At 42.6% G+C, this 26,885-nt stretch overlaps 1 protein-coding gene across 8 annotated transcripts in view; it reads left to right on the top strand.

Moving 5' to 3' along the window:
• The first annotated feature begins 1,508 nt into the window (after window positions 1-1,508).
• The window catches only part of LOC112568014 (roundabout homolog 1-like), a 278,799-nt gene continuing 253,422 nt past the window's right edge, over window positions 1,509-26,885 (top strand). For 2 of the 8 annotated variants that reach the window (XM_025244997.1, XM_025244998.1), the window contains exon 1: window positions 1,512-2,127. The gene's annotated coding sequence lies outside the window, so the exon portion shown is untranslated. Of the gene's footprint in view, window positions 2,128-26,885 lie in introns of all 8 variants that reach the window. The other 6 variants (XM_025245000.1, XM_025245001.1, XM_025244993.1 and 3 more) reach the window with 5 other exon arrangements.

Genomic DNA, 26,885 nt, shown 5'->3' on the forward strand with positions numbered 1-26,885 from the left:
GCGATAATGGACTTTTATTGTTTCATTAAAATTACATAAATGTCCCTTTTCTTTTATGGACCAATAGGGATGAACTTGGACAAAGTTTGGCAAAAAGTTTACATGGCAGTTATATAAAAATTATTTCAAGGGTCTGGTTAAGAAAAGGTTTTACGATGACCTTAAGATGAACCTTCTTTTTTTCTGTCCCTTGTACGGGTTACTAACCTAAACCCTTCCCCTCTACTCAATGTCCTCTCAACCTCAACTACCCGGTACCTTGAGGAAGACTCGAGTGTCATGTCTGCTGTCCAGGACCATTCACGCAAGAGTGACAGTAGAGCCGAGTGCAGATTAGGGCAGACGAGCACAAAGAACTAATCACAAAGCCGTTTGACCTGCAATTTCAAGGGACTGCCAGTTTGCAGTGCCACCGTCCTCTGACAGCCTGACAACAATCTGCCCGTGTCCCCGGCGCATCGCTTCGTCCCTCCGACAGCTTCCAGATACGCTTGCATAAAACCTAACGTCCAGCGCCGGAATCTTTCCGCTTGACTAAACACGAGAGAGACGTGAAGGAGGGGTGAATTGTTGGGGTGGGTGGGACGTGAACGAACGCGCCGCGAGGTCAAAGTCACGTGACGTGCCATTTAGGGCCGGAGCGAGCCTCCCTTCCCCTTACCCCCCAACACACTCCAACCCTAATGCCAATCTAACCCCATGTTTGACCCAACGTGTGACATCACATGCGGAAATGACGTTTCAGATTTGTCCGTTCGGAAACGGGACATCACTACGTGGGCGCCATATTGCAGGAACGTCACATGGTCCCGCGACGGACACCTCGGGGGTCAAATTCATTTCACCGCGGAGCGACAGAGGCCAAAGCGACATCGCTCCACGGCATGTCAGGTTCTCGGGGGTAGATGTTCGAGTCCCGTGTCTCTCTCTCTCCTGTGGTCGCGTCGGAGGTGCCGACGGTGCGTGCCAGCGAGGTGACGTTGCTCCTGGCAACCAGCGTCGGGACAGGCGATTGGCTGTCAATGCACCGTCTTACGAAACAAATAGGGGTGGGCTTCCCCCGTCAATCAATGGAGGAAAGCGCGCGCGGGGCGAGTGTTGCACGCGACGCGAGGCCCAGTCTGAACAGTGAACACAAGCCTACACCCAACCTGCGTCTGCGCTGGAGCGGGCACATCCACATCACCTCGACATGTGATCTCACATATCCACACACACAAAACAGGTATATACAAGTCCTTTATTCATCCTGAATAGTTAAGCTCACCCTCTTCTCTTTTCTTTTATCCAACCTACCCGTCCTTCAGGATAACTTCACCCGAGATCGATGGATGAGGAATCGTTGCGTCCTCGTTAGCCGTCGTCGCGCAGGACGCCTTCCAATATCGCTCCGGATTCCTCGAGTGTGGAAAGGAGGAGCGGGGAAGGGAGGGAAGGAAGGAGACCCTGTGGATTTTTTTTTTAAATCCGAGTTATCGGAGAGAAAAATCGAAGACGGCTTGCGCGCGCTGGGTTGAGAAGGAGGCTGCTCGTCACTTTTCCGCCACTTGGGTGAAGAGAGACCGAGAGGCCGAGAGAGCGGCCCCCTTCAAGCTCTTCACTCCTACCCCGAGCTCTTGTGTCGGCAACTGCTGCTTTCAACTCCTTCTCCCTGCATGTGCTGTGCCTGTGCCAAGTGAGAGGTGTTTGTTTGTTGGGAGAGAGAACCTGCAAAAGCCTCGACTTTTCTTGTCGAGCTAAAAAAAAAGGTTTCAACTGAATCGTCCTACTCTTCTCCTCCCTCGTTCTCTCGGTCGGCAACACTGTGTACGTAATACTCAAATTCGATTGGACACGGTTGAAAGAGAAGACTGTTATTTAGCGCATGCGCATTGGAAAGACAAGACAGGACAGTGTATTTTTATTTTAATTTTTTTCTTCTGGCGGCTGGGAAGTTTTCAAGACCGTTGGTGTGTGTGTTACAGGACATACGACTCTACACAGGACAGTGGTTAATTGTCCAGAGGGGGGCTCCGCGCGGTGCGCGCGTGAATCACCTGCGTTCTGATTGGTGATTTTCCCACTCCTGCGGATGACAGAGACAAGGAGTAACAGTTGAGAGACCAGGCTGGAATTGATTTGCATGCGGTGAGTACGAGGGAGGAAGCATCGACTGGGTTAGTTGCTGCCCTGTTGCTAAGAGGGTGCGGAGGGATTTTATTTTAACTGGTCGAGAGGAAGCGAGGGGAGAGAGAGAACGAGTAACAGGGTACAGAGCATTTAGGTGCATATCAATGTGTTTTATTTTATGATGACTTGTGAGTTTGCAGCTTAAGATCATCATCATCATCATCATCATCATCCTCATCATCATTATCATCATCATATATATGAGGTTCTAAGGGATGGAGAATGAATGTTCGTGAAAAGATATTATTCCAACACATCAACATAAACCCATTTATTTACCATTTTTTCTTCTCTGTTTAATTAATATTTGTTTGTTGGTCTTCTTGTTTGTGTCGATGTAAGCACATCATCAACTTCTATTTTTAAAGCCTACCCCTCTCTTTTTTAGTTATTGCTGCTTCAGGGATTCCCTCCCCTCACCTGAAGTGTTTTGATTTTGTTGCCGTGGTCTTGCTTTTCAAATATTCTAGCAACGCCTGGGGTAGGGTAGGGCTGGTGTTAGGGGAAAGGAACGAGAGAAGCTTTACTGTGATAATTGGCCATCTCCTCTTACAGTCCCTCCTCCACAGGACCTTCCCATCGCAGGCTTGATATGTTCTGGGGTCGTCAAGCAAAACGTGTTGATTATCATGTCCGTCTCACTTCTCATCACTAGCATTTTGTTGACTTTATTCGCGCATGTATTTATTTATCCTATTTATTTACACAGCCCAACCGGTCGCACTCTGGCCTTTTTCCTTTTTTCATCTGAGCGCAAGAATGCGAACAGCACGGGAAGCCATTTCGATGATCAAATTACAATTAACACGGGGGGAGAGAGAGAAGGGGGGAGGGAGAGAGAGATTTGTGCACACGGCTCTTAACCAAACCTGCCCAGCTGCAGGCGTCGATACAAACGGCCTCGTTCTGGGATCGGCCAGCTTCCTGAGTCACAAGCATCTTGTACGGCCTTATAATCTTCATCGGCTTCTTCGTCTCGTGTCTCCCTCCGTCAGCGGAAGTCTTCCCTCGTCGTCGTTTTCCTCGTCTCAAAACTGACGTTTACCATGGCAACCTTGTTCTCTTTGTCAGAAAAAAAAAAAAATTAAGATTCGATGGTTCCTTTGCTTGAAAATTCAGAAAAAAAACCGGGTTGACTGTCCTAGCATTTTAATGGCAGGTCGAATTATTTTTGTGTTGATAAGGCTACCGTTGGTTGTAGCCCTGTAGCCGCAAGGACACCAAGAAAAGGGAGGGAATCCTGTGCTAATGAACCCGGCGCTCAAACAGTTGTTTTAAGTTTATGCTGGAAACTACCGTGATTTGACACTTTTGCTTTTTAGAAATTCAAATCAGAGTTTCATTTGAATAGCAACTGTGAACAGAAACTTCAGGAAGCAGAAAACAGATTTTTTAAAAATCGTCATTCTTGTATTTTTTTTCTATTTTTTTTTTTATTTTTTTTTTGGTAACCGTTCACAAGTCATTTCAAGCCATTTGAAAACATTTTTTCCTAAAATCGAGAACATCTTTATTTCTTTGCACAAACTATTATCGATCGTCAATCAATATCCTGTTTGCTGGCTAAGAGTCTGTCATAGCTTGCGGCAACGCATTTTTAAATAACCAAGAAAAATAGAGATCTTGAAAATCAAATTTCCCTTAGCAAGAATGGTACATGATAAAAGAGTAAGTCATCTGGTTTCAGAAAGAATATTATATTGTGTGACGATAACGAACTTTTCTTTCTAGAATCTCTCTGGGTTTTATTTATTGTCTGTAATATCTGTTTCACATCATGCTCTTTGCTCTCCTCAAGCAGAATTCCCAAACAGTAAATCTTGGATGAACACATTTCATCCTGTCTTTATATCAAAGTATATGTTTATATATGGGAAGTGATTGCTAATGAATGTATTGTTTAGCTGTAACAATTTCCTCTATCCACTCACTCTAAATGTTTATTAACCATATAACCCTCTATTCGAAGAAAAATTAAATACATTATCTAAACCACTTGCAAAAATTTACCGATCTGCTGTTTACAATGTTGTTGCGACAACTCAAACACTAAAAGACTAGAATAATATCTGTAATATTTAATCACAGTATAAATTAAAGACTGGAAAATCTATTTGTTTACGTGGAAATTTTTTAATTTTTATTTTACTGTGTACATTTAAATACCTATAGCATTTCACTTTGCAATTATTTATATATATCTTGTAAATTGCCCTTGTTCTAAATTCTGCATTGATAGTTGAGTTATTTATTTTTACTGTATACTTGTACTTATATATGTCCTCATATTTATTGTTCAGTCCCTCAGCATTTGTTCTCCGAGTTTTAAAATGCCTGCTGTATTTATTTACACCACTAAACATTATAGCTCCTGAAATTTGGTCTTTAATTGTTTTTTACACTTACAGTTATTTCTCTAAATTTCCCAGAAATTATTTATTTATTTTCTGCATATTTAAGTTTTTATAATTTCTCAAACTCGTCCTACAATCCTTCAGCATGTATTGTTAGTCAATATATTAAATCCGGAAATAATATTTATGCATTTGTTTGAGTGTATGTGCTTAAATACATTGTTCCTCAAGTCTTACAATTTTTTAAGATTTGAAATGCTTTCTTGCTTATTGTCCTGCTTGTTCTATCTGGAGTTATATACCAATGAAAGGTCTCAGACATACATTGCCAGTAAAACAATAAAACAAGGGAAGGGAAGGTCTTGGCGAGGGAGTTCCCTAACAATTCACTTTGCAGCCATGCCCGGGCATTCTATTACAAAGTAATGAAGCATTTATCATCGGCAGTTATCGAAGGCAGGTATCAAGGCAAAGCCCTGAAGGGATTGCTGACCTCGGGGTGGGGGATCTGAAGGTCTTGGCAAGATGCCGGTGGGACACCCAAGACAAACAGCTGCTCCTGGCACACATCAGCAAGTCTGTGATGCTGGCACTGCTACACACTCTTGTAGAATACAGTTCCCCGGATGATGACAAATTTATTAATAAAAATAGTTTCGTTCATGAATGTAGCAAATGCTTTCCGTTTTAAAAAAAATGTACACCTGGGTCTGTGGCTTTCATAGTAATAAATATTCTTATCAGGCCAATCTTTGTCGTACTCTCACCTTGTCACTCTAGCTGTTTCTATAAAAATAATTCAAGCCAGTCCTGAATAAAAGCAAAATTTCGTGGCTATGTGTATGTCTATACCAGATGATTCTGTCGATAACAGCAATTTTGAATCAAAGAAACAAACTTTTCTATTATGGAAAGCGTACGTGCTTTTAAAACTCGAAAAATATATAAAAATAATAGTGATACAAAAGTATCTACTGTCATTTTTCTGGTCTTAGATGTAGTTCCTGCTACTAATATGCATCTTCATTAATCCGTACTATTGGAAAAATTACTTAGATTTTTCATCTTCATTCATCGCTTTGTTTATGTTCGTCAGGGTGTCTTTTATTTACTAACACATATTTTTTTAATTTATTTTTTATTCTATAGTTAGTTGTCGCTTAATTTGTACACATGCAAAACACTTTACGAATTGAAATATTAATAATAATTATTATTGCACTGTGTTGGCAAGCACACACACAATATCTAAATCTTTCAACTCTGTGTAAAACTAGCTTGAAGACTGAAAATGGATAACATTTCAAAAATCCTTCAAGCATGAGTGCCTTCACATCATAGATGTATGTAACTAATTTTTTTTAATGTTCTACAGCAAGTGTATATGATTTAGTAGTCTATGACAAATAAAATAAAATATGGTGTACATCATTTTAAAATTGTAGCAAACTGAAATGAAACTATATAAATAAACTTTGGGAACAACTGTTTAGAATATAAGTAACTTGAAAAAAAAATCAAGATTAAAAATTAAAAACATTTTACTCTGTCTTTCCCTTTCTGTCGATCTCTTTAACTCTTTTTTTTTTTACCCGTGAGTGTATATGTTTATGGACGCATAATATTATATTTATCACGAAATAAGATAGAGAGTTTTGTGTGTGTTTAAAGCCTCACTAATCTCGTCTCAAATTTTTTCTGACTTTTGTCTACCGAGTCTAGCTACAAGTATGTAACGAAAACGAACAGAAAGATTAAACTTGGTAGAATAAACATGATGTTTGACTGTATTCTCATTGTGTTAAACAAAACCAGAGAAACTCATGCAAAAACATTTAATTCTAAAATCAAGTCTTCGTGTGTGTAGTTGTTCTCATTCTTTCCTGATGTTTGGGGCAATACCACAGGTATGCGTCATCCGAAAACAACTTTCATTTATTTTATAGAACATATACATTTTTATAGTTCTTGATCCTCAAACTATGCCTGAAGAAAATCGTGTTTAACTCGCGAGAGATGTGTGTTATTACCTGCTGTGTGTGTCACCGCTACCTTGTGCAAAGTTCAAAGGTCGTTCATACCTGAAGCAGCGTGTGTGTGTTGCTGTGTGTTTGTGAAAAACCTTCTATCATTTCAAGGACCGTGCAAGTGCTAGATGCCTTCTTTAAAAAAAGAAAACAAAACAAAAACAAACAAACAAGAAACAAACTTAGGCGTTGACCTCTGTTTTGACTTTAAAGATGTGAGCCGCTTATAAGTTTTGACTTCAAAGTCACTGCTTTTCTTGTCAGCGAAATATATTAAACCTAGTTTGTTGATTTATTAACTTAGTTATGTGAACCATGCATACTGAACTCCACATCTGTTACTCTCTTCTCACAGAGAGTTAAAAAAAATCAAAGAAAACCTCACAGACATCGGTCTGGCACAATCAGCAGACTGTACTAACCGAGGCCAGAGGAATGAACTGAGTGGCCAGTAGCCAAGTGAAGTCCACATAAAGAAAGTCAGGAGAGAAAATGAAAGAAAAAATATCGGGGAAAAAAAGGAGAGTGGAAATGAAATTGTGTGTATTTGTGTTAGGTTTAGAGAAGCTTTAGCCACTAGCCACCGTCCAGACAGGCACAGTGTCCATCATGTCATGGACACACTGCTTGTTCCCATTGCAGTCGATACCAGGGTGGAAGCTGGACGGTAAATGTTCCCATCCCACCCCACAAGAACTAAACACCCGACTGTTAGCCTCAATCCCTCCTGACAATGATCAGCTGACTCTGGTGAAGCAGAAGTCTTATTTATTTAATGTTCGGACAGTTCCAAGAATTTATTTGATCCATTTCCAGTTTATCTACTTAAGCAAAATCTAGGGAATTCAGTAAATTTATTTATTTACTTGTATAGCGTAGGCTGTTAAGTTCAAGGAATTTAAAAGATGTGGTTGGAAGAGATGTTTTTTGTTATAACGACTTTGAGTGAATTTATTTTCCATTAGTATATATTAATCACTCAATCCTTGGATTGTTTTCCTTGGGGTTTTTTTTTTTTGTTTTTTTTTTTTTTGCCGAAGGATGCTATGACCACTAAGACAAAAATACTGTATGTAATAAGCTTCTGGCTTTGGTGGTGTCATACTATTGCTTTATTGATTTGCACAGGAAAAATAAAAGACCAGTCTGACCTGGGCATTGATCTCAGTCTCCGACTCTGAGAAGATGTAAGAGTTTTCTCGCGAGTTGCATTTTTGTTTCTTTTTTTTTTTAAAGAAGGGGATGGGGTTTGAGAATGAAGCACCTGTCGGGAAGATCGTGCACTGTCTGACTTTCTAACCTGTTCTGGAAGAGGAAAAATAATTGGATAGCAAGAGCTTTGTGAAGTGGACTCACCTTCGAGGGCCTGACCTCCCTGCTGCCTCGTGGCAGGTCGTAGTGACAAACCCTTTAGTTGTTGCTTTTCTTCATTGCTCATCTCCACTCTCTCATCCTCACCCTCAACCATGGAGGTACATTGAAATGAGGGTTCGTGGCCCACACACCACTCTTCCCCGACCACCTATCCCCTTCCTAGTCAGGTGAAGAGGCGGAGAGAGTACATTAAGGCATAGACTGATCTTGAGAAAAAAATATTAATTTGAAAAAAAAATTCACAATATTTTGACTGAATGTTGTCAGCAAGCACCTGGTATCAAATGGGTTGGAAATGGCGATTCCGTGTTCGCTACAGAAGTTTGTTCTTTTTCTCTCTCTCTCTGAACATGTTCATTCGATTGTGCTTATATGTATATATGTCTGGGTTAGTGTGTGAGGTGTTGCATTGTTGTGTGTGTTGTCTATGTTATATGTTTTGCAGTAGTGTTGGATGTTGGGGTGTAGGGAACTATGGTATTTGATGTTGTTACGACAGGTGTAGGTGTGCATGGACACACTTGAGCTTCAATTATTTATTGACCAAACACCCAGTATGTTTTGGTGTATCTTCTACTTGCAGATTACTAAATTTTATTCGTTTTAGCTGGGTTTTTTTTTCGGTATTCTGTTTAAGTGATTGTTCTCCCCTTGTTTCTATCCATGACCTCCCTTTGTTCCAAAAAGTGACCTACATCGCCGCTGTGTGACGTGCTTACTAACCACTTACCTTCTTATTTATTTAGTTTATTTATTTTTTTAGCTTTTCTCGCTTACCCTTATGGGACAGTGAAAGGGGGTACTATTACCGGCACCTCATTTCTACAGTAAAAGTGTCTGAGCTGCTGATAGGCACCCCTCCCCCATCCCAACCCACCCCCACATCGCCTTTTTCTCTCTCTCTCATGCCAAAGTGCTCCCTGGTGACGAATTATGTCCCTTGCCGCTGGCTGAGTGCCCCGTTTCAATTTGCCTCTAACCTTGACCTTGACCTCCAACGGTTCAAGTCCGGCCTGTGGCTCGCTCATTTAATGAGATCTAATGAACAAGACAAAAGCACACCAGTTAAAGACAAAATTATCGTCGCTAGTGTGGACCTTGTGGAGAGAGAGCGTGACTGTTGAGTCGATGGCGCTCGAGAAGTCACGTGACTAGCGTGCCCTCAACCCTGGGTACTAAAAAGTCGCCGACTGGGTCCCCCTTCCCCCTAGTCATTTCCCCTCCTCCCTTCTCCTCCTCCTCCTCCTCCCCCGCGGAAAGGCAATGGCTGCGACTGTGCTTACAGACGGCGGTTGTAAGCTCAAGGGCCTGGGCACATTATTTGCCTGAACCTAATCTGTTTCTGTTTTTTTTTTTATTTTTCCTTCCTTTTTTTGTTTCTTTCTCTTTCTAGCTCTCTTGCTCCCACTACACCCCTGGCTAGAGTTCATTGCGTGCATTACGGAGAGAGCACACAGAACTCATCCCATGCGATTGTGAAAGAGACTACACGAGAAAGTCATTAAAAATGTTTGGATTTTCATGAAAGGAAAAATTATTTTAAATTCATGATCTGATAATTACTTTTCTCTCCGTTACGCTGAACGCCTTTGTGATAGAAAGCAGAACTGTCCTAAACCAAAAACAGTCGACCTGTATGTTATACCGATATTGTTTTATCAAATCATTCATGGATTCCCTCATCTGTTCGGTTTTTTAAATTTATTCTTTCCGCTTTTATTTGTTTCTTGGCTTATTCCTTTAGGCAAAGTTCTTCAATAGAAATTTTGTTTGTTCGTCTTTTTGTTGATATAATCAGAATGGCTTCTGCACATTTGATTATTCCAGCCTAGCAAATGCTTTAAAAAAAATGCATATTTCAAATTTGACCTGGCATATACAGGGTTGTGAGAATGGAAGTAAAAGAATACAGCTTCAGAATAAAAGAATGTAGATAATGATGAAGATTGTGGAGAAGAAAGAAAAAAAGACAGACAAAGGGCAAGGATTTTTAAGAGGAAAACGGCTGGACAGTACATTTTTAGATGGGATTATGTAAGCTTAAGAGAAGGGACGTGTATCTGTTTTTGTTTGTTTGTTTGTTTGTTTGTTTTTGTTGTTTTGTTTTGTTGTGTTGTTTGTTTGTTTTTGTTTGTTTGTTTTTTTGTAAGGTAATTCGTCTTACCACCGTTATAAACATTTAAAATTTCAAGTGTGAGCTAAACTATGCCACGCTGGTTTCGATATACTAATTTACATAATATCCCTTCCGGTTGGAAGTCACAAATGAAGTTTTACTTCCTCCCCCTTTCCATCCCGGTTCCGCTGATGACTTCATGATGCTTCGGGGGAAAATGTGTTGTGAGTTCAACAGCTTAGAATATAAATATAACTCACTATACTGAATTTCCCACGACTACCACTTGGGGTGGAGGAAGGTGGGATGGTGGGAGGAGAAGAGAGTGGGTGGGTAGAGGGGAGCAGAGAGCCTCTTTGCATTTCGTGGACGGCAGAAGCCGCCATTTTGTGGTGCTGGAGGTAGTCCCCCCCGTGCGGCAGCTCTCCTCTCTGGAGGCTGGGAAGGCAAGTGCAGTTATTGATTTAAATTTTTTTGGTCGGCGCCGACCACGAACCGTCACTCTGTCCTCACTTAGGAGATCCGTCAATATAGGTCAGGTCTCAACTGGTCTCTGATTAGCTTGGCCGAATTACCCACCTCCAGTCTCTTGCTTTTTTCCGATTTTTTTTTTTTTGTTTTTAGGGAGGGAGGGTATTGAGATTGAATGGAGGAGGAGGGATGGGCAAGATAGGGGAGACTACCTTGTTATCACGTAGCTGTGCACCGAGGGAGAGAATATTTAGCAACGGATGGGACAGATAATCTAGTGATCGTTTATTTTTTTTCTAAAAAAAAAATTTAAATCATTGTAAACAGTACTTTATTTTACCCCAACCCCACGATCGGAATTCTTTTAACCAATCCCCCGCCCTCCATTATGTCTCGACATCATCCCCGCTTATTCCTTCCTGTCTTTCTCTCCCCTCCCATTCTTTTTTGTATGTGTGAGTTTATGTGTTGTTTTGCTCTTGTCTTTATTGCTGTGTATTTCTTGTAATGCGCGGTCACGGGTATGTACCCCAGAAACTACAAGCAATAGTCGAAACTGTGAATCTTTTGTAAAACCTCGCTGTCGAGAGATTAACCTAAGCTTTAACAGTCATTGCTGAACACCACGACGACAACGATGATATGATAATGACAAATTTTGCGATAATGTGAAAATATAATTATATCCTGGTAAAAATCGACATCTACGAATTATTTCATGTAACCAGACCATTCATACCGCACTCTCTATTTATTCTAACTTACACGCATACACACCTATATACATACAAGCTTGGATGAGTATGAATGAGTGACTGTGTGTGTTTTTTTGAGTATGTGTGGGTGTGTTTTTCTGCACATTCACACGTATTCTTCCTGACAAACTCGTCCCCCAGACAGACCTTTCCTGATATTCCCTCCTACCTCGGTTGTCCGGACATCTGGCTGAAAGCTTGTACGACTGATGTGTCCTAATGACTCCCGGGCCTACTTCCTCCGACTCATCCAGGTACTTTCTAACCTGCGATACCCGTGTACCTGAGGGCGCAGACATGTGGCAGAGAGATTGCACAGGCAGTATGTCTCACAGGTATCGTGTCGATGTTCTCCTGCTCGACCCCGGGTACTGTTGCCTCGTTTCACGCTTAGTGAAAGCGAAACAGAAGCCATTTGTCACTCCCCCTGTAGTGCTTCAATAGTCGCCGTGCCTTATTTACTGGGTGTCGGAGATAGGTTTTGCACCTTGAAGGCTGGTGTGGGGTGGAAGGTTGGGGTAGGGAGAACCTGTGGATGGATGGAGGAGGGAAAGAAACCTCGAGACTCTTTTCATGGCCGAGACAGGTGCGCAGGTACACAAGAACGCATCAAAAGATTCCCCTTTTCTTTCTTTTGCTCTTTCTACTACACTTGTGGCGCTGTCACACCGTGTTAAGATGAGGTACAGACTCTGCAAGGCCTTCTTATAGGTTCCCTCTTTTTTTGTGAGTTTAGCAAGTGAACAGTGTACAGACCATGTAGCTACTTCGTGAAATGGAAATAAATAACACTTTTGACCCAATGCTTCGCGCCGAAATATTATAAACAAAAAGTGACTGACGAACGAAAGAAAGAAACAAAGAAATTCTATTATTTTGCAATAAATATGTGAGGATTATATCGGGGGAAAAAACGGAAAAAAAGGAAAAAGAAATTCGTGTCTTTACGGTTGGTGGATTATGATAGGTGAAAAATTTCTGAGCCAGCTTTCTTTTTGAGGTCGGTCGACAATGGTTTCCTCTCCTCAATGTATTTTGTTCCACAGCCCCAACCGTCTCAATGAGTTAGGATGCCATTCTGAGACTGGTCAGCTGGGAATAGTACGAGGGTCGAGGGATAGTGTTGCAATAATAATAAATGGCGAGAGGTTGCGGGACAGAGATAGTAGGAATCGCATGGAATCACACTGAGTACTTGTAAACTCATCGACTGGCCGATAAACCGATTACCTTTCTCCTTGGTACCGAAACCTCACACAGCCATTGGACCATACCAGCTGAGGCCCGGTAAGGGGGCTGATCCCATACAGAGCCCCAGTATCAAAAAGAACCAATCAAAATAATGCACATAAATATAAATGACAGAGTAATAATTTATAAAATGTGAAAAAAGCTAAAAAAATGAATAAAGATAGAATACATTTTTATTTGAAATCAAATTAAAATGTTTAGGTTATAAACCGCTACATTGTGCATAATGTATGCAATTTGAAACAACCAATGATGTGGCGTTGTCTTGGTGACGTCAAGGGTCTAAATTAGTGATGAACAGGTCTGACCGGTCAAAAGTTGTTGGGGTCTGTATGGGAGGAATCCCTCTCCTAGCGCCCCATAATAGGGTGTAGTAAGTCCACGAAGGGCGCAAGTGATGCTGAAGGGAGGACAGCGGTCAGCCCCTTGACAGGGCCTGTGAACGCATGACTGCGTCAAGTCGTGGATTGATTTTTCTTGTGGACACCGCTTGTCACTAAAGCACGTGCATTCAAGCGCGCGTGCATGCTGGCTGAGCGTAAGCCTGGGACCGGCAAGAGAGAAAGGAAGGTGGAAAATTCCTTCTTCACATACTCTCACCGGACGTTCTCATTTCCCGTGTTTTCACTTCCTCCTACTTTCTCTCTCTCCCGCTTCCTCTAGGTTTGACTGTAAATTAGTTAAAAAAAATAAATAACAGAAGGAAGAGACCTGCACTACACAGGTCTACTCCCATCACCTGCCTCATAACTTCCCCTTAGCTGCTGTCTGCTGCAGGGATAGAGTTTCGCAGAGTTGTGTCGACCAAGCACACCTGCTCACCTGTCGAAGTACTCAGCCACCTTTAAGCTCCTCTGTCCTTCTTCCGGTACCGAAGGAGCCGTAAGTCTGTTGAAGTCTGTCGATATTTTTTTTTAAATGAAGGATAGTCAAACATGATGACAGTCCACGTCAAGACCTGCTTCATCGTCTCGGTCGTGCAAAGCAGGCTTTGTCATTTTCCGCCCTCTGATCCGGGCACTGCTGGCTGAAAGCACACCTGCTTAAGAGGGGGATCAGAAGGGCATGTCCTCCCTCACAGTCCTTTGACCTATCCACCAAGCTGTCGGAAAAGTCTGACAAAATCTGCACAACATCCGAACGGATAGCCGAGTGGTTAGGGCGCGTGAGAGTCTCGCCGGTTCGATACCCGTGTAGCTCAGCAAATTTTCTCCCAGTCTATCCAGCTGGCGGGAAAGGGTACCTAAGTCCTTTGACGTTTGGGGTAGGTAAGGCACAGCAAGGGTGAGGAGCAGAGAGGTGCATCCCCCTCACGTAAAAGTGAGATCTCTAACATCTACCACTCCCTAAATGATCAGGGGCTACCTTTATCAAACTTCGATCATGACGAAACCCTTTGATAGGAAGGAAGAAAGCTATTTTGATGACAGGCATTGCTTCAACGCAGGTACCCTGAATATCTGACAGGCACGTTCGGCCGGGTGTAGCCCTGGCATGTTTGACTACCACCGCAGGTGCACCCTTCTCGGGTGTTGTGTGTGTGTAAGATGGAGGAGAGGTGGGAGTGAGTTAGGGGTACGTGAGTGGATGTATGGGTGGAGGGTTGAGGTGAAAGGTCAGGCGGGACTGGGTAGGATGGTGCTGAGTTTGCGCGCCAAGTCAGTGAAGCGTAACAGCTTTGTATCCCGCGAGGAGCACGCTCTGCTGGATTTCCGTTGTTGCACGAGAAAACACGAGGGTCGGTTGTCTCGTGAGGATTTTTCGTGTTGTACGCTGAAAGCAATGAGTATTCTGCACTCAAACACTTTATCTGTGTGAGTCGACAACTCCCGTGTTTGTGTGCGTGCGCGCGCACGTGTTGCATGTGCATTTACGCCCCAGAAAAATTGTTTATCAATAAACACTAAAGAGAACAAAAACAAAAATCTCCACCGACGCACCCACTGACACGTACTAATGTGAAACAATTATGAGAGATGTTTATGTTCTTCCATGCGTGGCTGTAATTCTGAGACACGACCTTCACAGAAATGGCGACCGAGAAGTATATCTCAATTTGCACTCAACCGTACACAGATTATACTCATCATCTACATGTAGGAGGCTGGCAATTCCGTCCGGTTATGAATGGCTGTAAAAAAAAAAAAAAAAAAAAAAAAGAGCGGCAGGAGGAAAAAAAACTGTCCAATCAAAAGATCGAATGACATTCGCTTCGCCGTAAGTGAAGCAGAGCGAAGAGAGGAGAGGGAGGAATGCGGGATGTGTTGCGCATTTTGATTGGCAGAGACACCAGGCCACGTGTTATGGCAGGCTGGGACTGCTAACATTAACAAGTTGCTAGCGGACGGTCGAAAGAAGAGCGAGGCGAGGAGAGTCTGCCTCCGGATGGTTTGTGAGTCATACCGGGGGGGAGGGAGGAAAAAAAAAAGTTTCGAGAGAGGTGTGCCTATAGCAAACCCCGCCTTTTGTGGTTCACGCTTTATGGCGACCGTCGGATCGGAACGGTTCTGGCTCAAGCGAGGCGTCAAAAGGGAAAGGAGGGATGGAGGGGAAAGGAGTGGATGGTGGTGGTGGTGGGGAATGGAAGCGAAGCAGCGTTCGAATCCATAATTAGGTTCTGCTTCCTGCCGTGAAGGTCCTCCTACTTCCGCAAGCGTTCCTGATCCTCTTGCTCGCCACGTCAACCCGTTCCTCCACCCCAACCCGCAACCCCCAACATTTTGCCAGCCTCATTTTTTTTTTCGGCCATGGATGCAGAGAACCAACTTTTTGACTACGTAGGGGTTGTAGAGCGTGGAAACGATGTACGAGGTTTGAAAGACAAGAGGACTATTTACACAGAAGTGAGATGGACACGTGAACTAGAATGTGTGTATGGATGATGAAAAAGGGAGAAAACGAGAAAAATAGTTTGCAAGCCATTCTTACACATTCTTGCACAATCACATCCCGGGCGTTCCGTCACGGAAATAATTTTTTTAAAATAAAGGTTGAAAGGTCAAACTTCCAGCCACATGAAGTTTGTAATCCTCCCTTTCTGTGTGACATATTTAGGCTTATGATTGGAGTGATCTGAGTCATAGGTTTTTCTTTTGCGCATGCACACTGCACAGGCGATGAAGCGTTCGGCATCGCGCGGGTCGTCTTGCTTGTCGGTCGATAACACCGCGCGGTGCACACTCGGTCGCAGAGGCCTCCGCCGCGCGCTGGGACACCCGGCGACTGGCAAACCTCACCCGCTCCCGCTCCTTTTAAACCACCCGTTCCCCTTGGCAACACATCACCCCGATGGCGCACAGATCACGAAGACCAACCCCCTACCACTTCTTTTTTTATTAAAAAAAAAATTAAAGAAGATTTCTGTGAAAGCATTCGTGGTAAGTTCCTTGCGCAACTTGTGTTATTTATTTTTGCGCAGAATCACAGAAATAAAAGTGACCAATGCGTCTATGTCGGATTTATAATAATATTTTTTCATTCTTAACCGATTTATGGGAATCAGTGCTAGTTGCCTTCATTGTTCACACGACGCAAAAATTCTATGCAAAAGACTAAAGGTACATTTTCATTGCCTTCTCCTTCCCTCAACTACTTCTTTCTCTCTCTCATCTATATATATATCTGCTCTCGCGCTACTCGTTCATTTTAACTCACTTCTTACCTGTCTGGCTGTCGGTTGCCCGGACCTTTCCATGACAAAACGGTCACTTAGCTTGATCTCAGTTGTTTCCACGTTAATGTCTCGATTCGTCACGTGTAGCTGATGGGCGACTTCACCCTCCTTCCTGGCACCCTACCTCATCCTACCCGCTCGAGATTTATTGCTATTCCACAGGTCCACCACTTCTCTCTCACGAATATCTTTCAGTCTGTTTGATTGTCTGTTACTTTGTTGTTGTATTTTTGCGGGGGAGGGTGAGAAGGAGAGGATTCATGATGCACTCTAATTAAACATTATGCTGGTTCACAAAAATGATTTAAAATCTCTCCTTCATGTACGTGCATGTGTGCGTGCATGCGTCCGTGTGTCTGTGTTTGAAAGAGGGATATAGAGTATGTGTAAATGCGTGTAGCTTTGACAACCAATCGTTGTCAATTTGACATCGATACGACCATCCTGTCCTGTTATGCAGCGTTCACACTCGCAAACGCGTTGTTTAAAGCTTCGGTTACAAGACTCACAGAAAAGGAAGCCGCCAGCCGCCAGCTCAAGTACAAGACGGAAACACGAATTAAGCGCCCATGTCGCACCCAAAATCTTTTGTTAAAATCTACGTTATTGCGATCCTATTACCTCCCTTGCAGTCCCTTCTTGTCTTCCCTTTCTTAACGCTGGTGAAAAATAGCTTACCGCATTTCGTGCGAACGCAAAATAATTTGTACCTGGCTGAAATACGTTCTGATGGCCCCCGCATCTGGGCTGTGATCATATTTTTTGTGAAGTGCAAGTCATCGGGCAAAAGAGTCCTTGGCACTGCGATTAGAATCAAGGCGAGAATGGCTCGAGTTGCCTTATCTTGACGTTAATGTCCCTTGTTTAACTCTCGCGAGATTGAGTTTCACAGCACGGGACAATAAAATCGCCATGAGCAGGTATCGTTGTGACCCAAGTCCAATTCAGGGCTGAATTTCTTTTTTAGTTTTTAAAAAGCTACTGACTGATGTTTCTATTAGCTTTCCAGTGAATAAAGATACTTATGTGTATATTTATGTTATTATTTTTGTTTAGTGGTGTCGTAAGCTTTGAATGGAATTGATGAACGGAGATGTCATTCGAATCCTGACAGAAAAAGCTGTGAACTTTATGAAAATCTTCTTTTTCTCTCTCTTTGTTTCCCAATCTGACTCATTCACTCTCTCGAGCATATTATGAGGATATCATTGGTTTTTCGAAATGACTTTATTCGAATGATCGAATTTATCTTCTAGGTACTTACTTAGTTGTCATAACAACGCCCAGTCTTTTACTGCTTCACAGAGAAATTAATTAAACAGCAGACAAGAAGTCTCTCTCTCTTTCCTTTTTCTATCACTTTCTCTTTCTTCCTCTTTCTCTCCTCTCTATTTTTGTCTCTTGATTTTTCTCTCTCCTTGTCTCTCTCTCTCACACACACACACTCATCTCTCTTTTCGTTTTTTCCTCTATATCTTGCTGGGTTGACGATACTGATCCTGAAGGTAATAACTCTGATCTCATTAAGCAGGGAGCTGGCTCACAATAAATAATTCCACATGGCGAACTTCTCTCTCCCCTACCTATAGTATCGTGTGTAAAATCGTTCGTTTGTCGTACTTTCATCATCGTCATCGTCATCGTCATTAAAATTTGTGAAACATCTTTTTCTTAGAAAAACTTTCTAATATTCCATTAAGCAACAACAACAAAATCTAAAGTACGATAACCGTGCACACAAAGTTCCGTATTATCTCCCTTGTCGCATATTGCTCACTCCGCCGCGCTGACCCTCGACCTCTCACCCACCCAGTTCCCGCTCGTCTACATCCACCGACCTCGTTACCGGCTTCGGTCAAGCTCGCTACAGACTTCTTCTGGTCAAGACTACCGCCAGTCAAAACAAAAAAATAAAATAAAATAAATAAATAAATAAAAATTAAAAAAATAAAATTAAAGAGAGAGAGAAGTCAGACGAGGGAAAAGTTCTCACACTCAACGACCGCGATCAGTGGAACTCTGTCACCCTGCAGGAGCCGAGATGCAGAGCACGTGCTGCCAATGTTTTCCATCATTATTTGTGTGTCTTTTCAATCTTTTTTGTCTTTCTTTTTTAGCAGATTCATCCCCTTTCTTCTAGTTTGACATTTTGTCTTGTTTTTCTTGGGAAAACTGATTTCTTTTCTACCCGCTCCTCGCTTTCGTCTTTTGCGTCCTGTCCATGGCGCCTGTCCTCCTGCATTCATTCTTTCCTGTAAAGGTGGCGTGACACGGTGTGACATTCAGTGCTTTTGAGAAGCAGTCTGTCATTGACATGAACAGGTCAAGCGACCCACACACGTGCATCCACTGATGATGATGATGATGATGATGATGATGATGATGATCCGACATCACTTGTTTTGTACTGTCCTACAGAAAGCAATTACCCTCTCAAAGGTAGCAGCGTGTGTGTGTTTGTGTGTGTGTACACGTGCGCGCGTGCGTGACTGTGCTCGCTCCCTGACATTCTGTGGGCATCCTGCTGAAGCTGTTGACGGGCCGGTTAGTCTAGACTTCAGACTTGTTAGTCTCCGTCTAGCACAGCGTGCTACCCGCTTGGCCAAACTACCTCGTCACAAGGAACCCAAACGTGAGGTGATAGCAAATTGTATTGATGCTCTACCCGCCGCATTTTCTCCCTCTCCATCCCTCCCCCTTCTCTCTCTCAATACAGGAGCTGTACACTTTCAGGTCTTTCAAACTTGAGACTCCTTCTACAAATTATTTCATTTATGAAGATTTTTTAAGGGTCTTGTTGATAGAAAAGGACAGACGGTGTATATATATACACACACTGTACTTTGGGTTGGAATCCGGTTCTGTGGCTGCAAAAATGTCTTATTATATTTACGCCTTTACAATCTCTAATGCGTTCAGAATAGAAAAGAAAAAATAAAACTATCAATGGAATTCGTGTCTACACGTTAAAAAAATGAGAATATTCAATTGGCTTTATTTTTGAAAGAGGATACAAAAATCGAATTGAGACGTTTATATCCATTTTTTTTTTTTTTTTTTTTTTTTTTTGCAGTAGTGTGGGTGTAGATTTAAGAAGTAAGCGGTTCAAACGAAAGTTTTATGTTAAAAAAAAAGGAAAAAAAAATAAAGAAAAATTCTAGCTCAAGTAGTCTCGTCCTAAAGGTTCCACAACAGGACTGTGTAGATAAAAGCAATGAAACTGCAGGGCAATTTTCCCACAAATGATGATGAGAAGGAGAAGGAGGAGGAGGAGGAGGAGGAGGAGGAGGAGGAGTGTACTTTACATCTCATTTCCCCATTTTAAAGGAGGCTTAATTTCGCTGACAAAAATATAAAAAATATATACAAAATTTAAAACACTTGTACGTACACCGAAAACAAATTCCATCACAAGCAAGACCTCGAGTCCTTCGCAGTCAAGGCGAGGACAAAGGTTCGTCTGAACTTCATTTGAAGTTTGTTTGGAACGCAGTTTGAGGGCAACACAGTTGAGAGACCACAGTCCCCGGCACAGAGGAAGCAATAATGAACACGACAGCAGTCCAGAGACAATCATGGAGCCAGGTGCCGGATGGCACAGAACACAGTTCTCATCACAAGTTCACGCCAAGACATCCAAAATCCAATCTGCAGACAATGTAGCAAGAAACCTCATGGTCCACAGGCCAAAAAAAAAAAAAAAAATGGAAAGAATACTGTAGAAGCGAACGAGTTTAAGTTAAATTTGTAGTGAAGTGGATACAATTAATTCTGAAAAACTGGACAAGATGGCCAAACGGAGACTAAACTGCGGAGACCGTTAGTCGATGATGTCTATTGATAGAAACGACTTGGCACAGGCTTCGAAGAACGATTCAGGACAGAGGCAAATGATGGAACAAACTCGCAGATCAATAGATGTCAAAAGTCGACGTATATCTTCAGACGAGACAAAATGACAGAAAGTAGTCCGCTCGAGCCGGTTAGGCGAGGGGACATCACTCTCCACATCAAAGCAGATGCCAGTTTTCCGGTTTGATAAGCAGACACATTGTCTGTCAGCTCGGAGAAGCCAAAACATTTTTGAGAAAACTGATGGCGCCTAATTCTCTGTATCTTATCGTCGTCGAGCATAACCCTCGCGAAATCATTGGCGTTAGATTCTCAAAGATGGCGGCTGTTAGAGGTGCGCCAAAAGCAAGAGAGGGAGAGAGAGAAGAAGAACCAAAGCCGGATGTCGAGGCCGCTGTTATTTTTGGCGTCAGAGTGTCCTCGGACCTTTGGCTGTTATGACGCTTTTGCCATTAGCAAGTTGTCATTACTTCCGGAAGAACAAGCGCCACCAAGGGGGAGGCAATTACATAGCGCAGGGTGGGAGATGATAAGGAAAGGCAAATGTTTAGCCCGCGGACCGCACAAACGGAGATAGTTGCCCTTGTCGAAGGCCGTTGTTTTGCTAGGATGTCCTGGTCAGTTTATCATCCACGTTTCTGACACGCGGCCAAAATTTTAGTCTGGGTTCCCAGTCTCGCGCACTAGCGTTTCTTTGACAACCTCCGACCTCATCACCTCCCCCCACCTTTTCTTTTTTGTAACCTCCGTGTTTCTGTACCCAACCACCCCGTACCGTCCTTTTCGAAAAAGAAAAGAGGAGGGAGGAGTTTTGGAGATGAAGGTTGCTGGTGTTCTTTTCAGTGTGGGTACCCGGGTACCCGTGCAATGGTTAACACGTCACTGGTTTCACCATGGCTGTCAGTGTCAAGACCTGGTCCTCCTCGCTCGGCGAGCAGGTCTTATCTCCCCCTTGACTTTCAGGGGGATGGGGAAGAGAGAGAGAAGAGGGTGTTGCACCCGATGCCTCACGATTTCGTTGCTCGGGGTGGCAGTGCTTTCAAGTGACCCCGCGATCAACGCAAGTTAGAAATCGTCCCACACGGCCGTCATCTAGTAATCTGATTTGAGAAAATGGAGACACTACCTGGATGATTGGCTTATTATTAGACAGGATAATGTTTCCACCCTGGGGAGGCGGGAGAAGAGTAGAGAGAATGATGACGAGTACCTGAGACAAGCCGTGATAATGTCTGTAGAACCTCATTGTAGAGATTAGATACCCGAGGCCAGATCAACAGTCTCTTACCTGAAGTCACTACCAGGTATAAACTCTTTATACAACAAATCAACATCTATCAGGCTACAAATAAACATAAACAGCAATTGTCCAGCTCTCCTAAATTTTTTTAGAAATACATAGTCAAACAGTCTCTACCCTCCCACCTCCGTTCTTCTCGTCAACCGACCCCTCCTCCCCCTCACTTCACCTTTCCCTGTCCATCCCTCTTTCTCCATCTTGTCCTTATTACCATCATAATGGTTGTTGTCCCCTGGTCCGCTCCAAACATCGCGTTTCACCCAAGGCGACTTGCTTTCAGTGAACACGCGCTGGGAGGTTGTGAGAAAGGGTGGGTGGGTGAGAAAGGGTGGATGGATGAGTGGACGTGGTTGAGGGTGGAGGGTAAGGTCTGTCCCACGATCGCTGTGACCAACGCTGACGACAGCAAGTGACCGCAAGGATCTCCATGGACTTCCGGTGGTCAGCGGCTTCCGCAGCTGTCTCATCACCGATTGCAATTAGCTCGCAGTCGCAGTCTGAAAGGATGACCGCGCTAGCCTTATCACTTGCTCCTTAGTGCTTGTGCTGGTGTAATCTCTCGATGAACCAAGCCACTGGGAGTGACCCGTTGACAAGGCGTTCGTACTGAGCTGTTGTTGTTAACGCTAATAATTATCATGACAATAATTATGATTTAATTTGCTAAATTCGCTACTGTTTATTTTCTTCTTTTTTTATTTTATTTATAAAATGCATGGAAAATAATGCATGGACTCGCTCACCTATGATTCGTTCGGGTAACTGATATTTGAAAGCCCACCGGAGAGATTTGATTTAGAGATTTTTTTTTTCTAACGGCCAGGTTTTGTTTATCGAAATTTAAACCTCCTCATTAATCTTAGCAAATAATCATAATCCATTTGCGAGATTCATGAATTCAAGCAGGTGAGCTGCACACACACACACAAAAAAAAGCTTTTATCTGTGATGTATTGTGCCTACGTTGTAAAGATACAATGGATATAGCAATATGGAATCCATATATGACATTATTATTTTTTATGTCCTATCAGTTTTTTTTCTTCTTTTTCTCTTTCTCTGGATAGCCGACTGACTAGAGCAAAAAGCCTCCAACCTCGAAGGTGTGCACTCTGGTGGGTTCGACACCCTTATGACGCAGTGTTTATTTATTTAATTTTGCTTTTGACAAAACTGCTAAATAGATGCGTAACCTTTAACCCATAAAGGATTTGGGTAGAGAGAGAGAGACAACGAAAAAGAAAAAACACGCACCACGTCTACAAAAGTTTATTTATCAAGTCTAGTAAAATTCCATGGTCGCTTCTGTTGAACTAAATAACGATCTCTGCTATACTTATTATTCATTAGCGGTCGTTAAAAAGATCTAGGTAGGTAGGCCTGCTCCGTGTCCATGACTGCTAGGCTTTAGAATATTTTACTCACCTCGAACCTGAACCCGGATGTTACGAGGGCTCGTGACGAACGCGGGCGCGAGCATTATCTCCCTTGCGTTCCCAATCGACGAAGCCGTCTCGAGCTGCGGACGAGATCACGAATGTTGACGATGAGAAGGGGAGATAACGCGATGTGTGCGAGACACAAGAATGTAGGGGAAATATTCATGAGCGTGTCACATGCTAATGTGTGCTGCCGTGCGTGGGTAATTCGCTTAGCGCTGACATGAAAGACGAGGAGAGTTCAAAAACCTGAGCGGCGGAGAGGAGAAAGACGAGAAGAGAGCGAGAAGAGAGCGAGAAAAGAGAGAAAGAGAGTATAGTCCCCATGAACTCTTTTACTGATTTGACAACTATAAATATCTTTCACTTTGTCGAACAAACTATCTTTTATTCTTTCTCTCTTTCGTTTTGTTTGTTTTGTGTGTGTGTCTTAGTTTCTGGTGTTTGTTCTGTCTATGTTTATATAATCACTCGTGCGCAACCTTCACCACACAAATTATTTATTATGAAATCTTCTGGAAAGTTGTGCAAACATTTATAATTATCAGACACCCGCTGCAAAATACAGGTCGCAGATGTCTGCCATAGTCGCTCAAAAAATAAAAAAATTCGAGCAGGTAAAACTTACTGCCTTCTACTACTTCTTCCGATGTAAATATTAGACAAAGGTTTCTATTTACACATCTCTCTCTCCTTGGCAGCACGGCTATTCAAGTTCTTGTTGCAGCTTTCATGTTTTGTTTTATTCAAATGATATAATGCTTTGAGAACCACACCAGGTCTTGCAAAATATAAAACATTTGCTGAAAACTAATCGTAAGAATCAAAATATACAGCAGAATTCACTTTGTTGTTGTTGTTTCTTTGTGGTTTTTTTCCATCTTTCTTATTTATTTCTATCTTTTCTTCTTTCTTTTTTATATCTTTCTGTTACTCTTCTTTTGTTTTCTTTACTCTTTCTCTTCCCATTTTTCTTTTTTCTTCTCATCATACTTCTTTAGATTGTTATTTTTCACCGCGTTGCCTTTAGCTTTTTATTGCTCGGCATTTCTCTAGAGGGCAAAGCAGTTATAAACACAATAAAAACAACAATACGAGCAACAAGAATAATTTAAAATAATCACGATGAAGATAATCATAATCTCGATGAAGGTGAACGCATTTTTTTTAGCTCAAGCGGTGATCGTGATTGTGTCTGACTCACTCAGTCGCACCGTGTGACGCGGCCTTAACTGACGAGGGCCAGTGTGTTGCATGTGTAGCGGGCAACAACATCTCCGGGCAGACGACGGTGGGGGTCGCCGTTTCCTTGTTTTAGTTTTGCTGTTGTGTTTTCTCTGAAAACATTTTGCGAGAAAAGGACTAGCGCTGCTCTTCGAACTGAACCGACGACGGTTGGTGAAATAAAAAAAAAAAAAAATCTGGGGATTGTTTTGCCTGTGTTTCCACTTAGGATTCGTCATTGTTATGTCTCCGGGTTTCTCTGCATACAGGGGTAATTTCCTCTGGTATTGATCTGACACATAGACAATGTAATCCTGCTTTGCTTTCTTTTCTTTCGATTTTTTTTTTACATCGATTTGCGTTTGTGACGATGCCCAATAATTTTTAGTAGAAGCCAAATAATAGAGGTTTATTTTATTGTTCCGTATTGTTTGCGAGTGAGTGAGGTAGTGTGTGAGTGTGAGTTTATTTTATTTATTTGTGTGTGTGTGGAAAATTTGGGCTCCTGACTCAATTTTATCCAAGGTCCTGAGTCTGTTTCTACTTTCTAGTCACAAATTAAAACAGACGTGGATGCTGCTCCTATCAATCAACTTTTCCTTTCAAAAAAAAAAAAATAAATAAATAAATAAAAAATAAAAAGTTTGCAGTTTGTTCTTATAGTTACATGTTGGATCACGTTTTGCAAAGTAAAAAACCGAAATAGCCCGAACTATTAAGTGCAGATGACGAGTTTCTCCTTCTTCCCTCCTCCGCACCCGGCATCCCCTACCCTCGCCTTCCTCCTCGTCGGAGCAACATTTTGAAAAGCTTCCAGGCTTTGCCATTTGATCTTAACTGGTGCAGACAGCTGCCTCTTGCTGTTCCAAGCTAATGACCGACGCTTTCGCACGATTTTCTTGGCCTCATTTTCTTGGTCGGTCGTCTAGCGTCCTCGCCCCGGTCGTCGCCGACTGACGTCTATTGCTGTCTGTTATGTTAATTTACTCTGATGATCCTCGTGAGCAGAGAGCAGCTTCCGCCGCGACCTGGGGGGAGACGAGGGCTTCAAACGGGGAATCGGGGGAGGGAAAGGTATGGGGAGGTGGGGAAGGTTGGCGCGCTCATCAATCATTCTGACGTCACAGTAGTATAAAAAAAATTGAGGAAAATAAATACCATCGCACCTGTCAGTCTTGGCGAGGGTTTTGGAGGGGGACAAGCCGAGAGTAGTTGTAGGAAATGAGTTTTGCTGTAGTATGTGAACATAGTCTCGTATAAACAAATGTTCCCTGAAGATTCCCTAGGGAAAGCTCACGGAGAGAGTTGAGGAAAAGTCACTTCCTGCTTTGTTTGTTTATTTATTTATAAGTACGGAAGCCTTAATTTGGCTCATTGTGACAACTGCATATTTCTAGCTTCCTCCAGGAATACCTCTGTAGTTGTGCCCTTGTACTTGATAATATTTGACTGAATTCTCGTCGCCTGTTTGAATTCTTTTCCAGACAGATGAGATCAAAGTGGCAGACATGAGTATGAGGCTGAAGTTGTGAAAGCGAGATTCGAGTTCGAGGCAGGAGGCTGCGAGTAGAAATCCGAGAGACTAATTAGAAACACGAGATCGGCGTTAGAAACTTGAGTCAGAGAAAAATGAGATGGACAGGAGGAATGAAGAGGGTCAGAACAGGTTTGGTTGGCGCTGTGTGGAGGGGAAGCATGCTTTGCTCAACTCTAAACCGCTTGATGATAACACATCCGACAATAGCGATGTTTGTTCAGGTCATCGAACCTCAGTGAGGACAAAGAGCAAGAGTTCAAAGGGTAGAAGCGGTTGTGAGTTGTATCAATGTAGTAGTGTAGTAGCAGCTGAAGTAGTAGCAACATGGCAATGGCAAGGTATTAACCGTTTGTAACTATGTAGCAGTAAGTGTAGTAGTGGTTGTAGCTATAGTAGCCGTCGTAGTTGTGTAGCAATAACTGTTGCTGTAGAAGCCATTTGATGATGGTTGTGTTTGTAGCTGTAGTAGACACCAGAGTAGCAGTACAACAGGGTTTCATTTCTTGGCCAGTATTACCATAGGAACCGACAAGGACAGTGAGCGTGAGAGAGAGAGAGATAATAAAAGTGGTAGAGGGGGAGACAGAGAACAATAGAGCAATAGAAGGGGGAGGAAGTGTGTGAGGGAGAGAAAGAAAGAGAGGGTGGCACGGGGACATGGCGGAGCAAACGTTTTAATTCAATGAGTCGCTTCCCGATGTTTATTGCTGGTCTTCATGAATTATGTGGATCATCGTTCACGGCTCGTCTTTAATGTGACATCCTTGTCAGCCCCGTGGGGCCGGGTGTCCAGGGACTGTAAGTAAATTCCATGGCGCCGTGCGGTGTCGGGTGTGTCGGGTGTGTCGGGTGGGCAGTAGGAAGGGAAAGGGGAATGATGAGGGAATACCCAGATGGTTATGTCCGTGCGTGGGTGTATGTGCACAAATGTATATATATATATGGTTTGTGTGTGTGTGCGAGGGTGAAATATAAATCTCGTCCGTCCACAGTACTTTTATTTTCGATGTACCACTGAATAACTTTTTCTCACTTATATAGTTTGTGATCTTGCAATTTAAGGGAAAAACTTCTTCAACATTTCTGATAACTTTTCCTTTTTCTCAAAAGGTTAAATGTAAATGTTTTAAGTGGTGTGGAGGCAGTAAGTTCACTGTGTCTAGATGTCGAAGTTCAAATCGCTTCTTCCCATATCTCATTCACTCTTGTACAGTAGTAAATTTAGCGATTTCTGAAATACTCTTTTTGAAAGGTTGTGTAAAAGTCAACTAAAACTCGTGTTATTTTCGAAGATTTTGCCATCAGCTATCTTTATTTGTAAGAAATTTTAAAAGATTTTCTTT

This window comes from Pomacea canaliculata, linkage group LG7, assembly GCF_003073045.1.
Source record: "Pomacea canaliculata isolate SZHN2017 linkage group LG7, ASM307304v1, whole genome shotgun sequence".
In the NCBI taxonomy this organism is placed as follows: domain Eukaryota; kingdom Metazoa; phylum Mollusca; class Gastropoda; order Architaenioglossa; family Ampullariidae; genus Pomacea; species Pomacea canaliculata.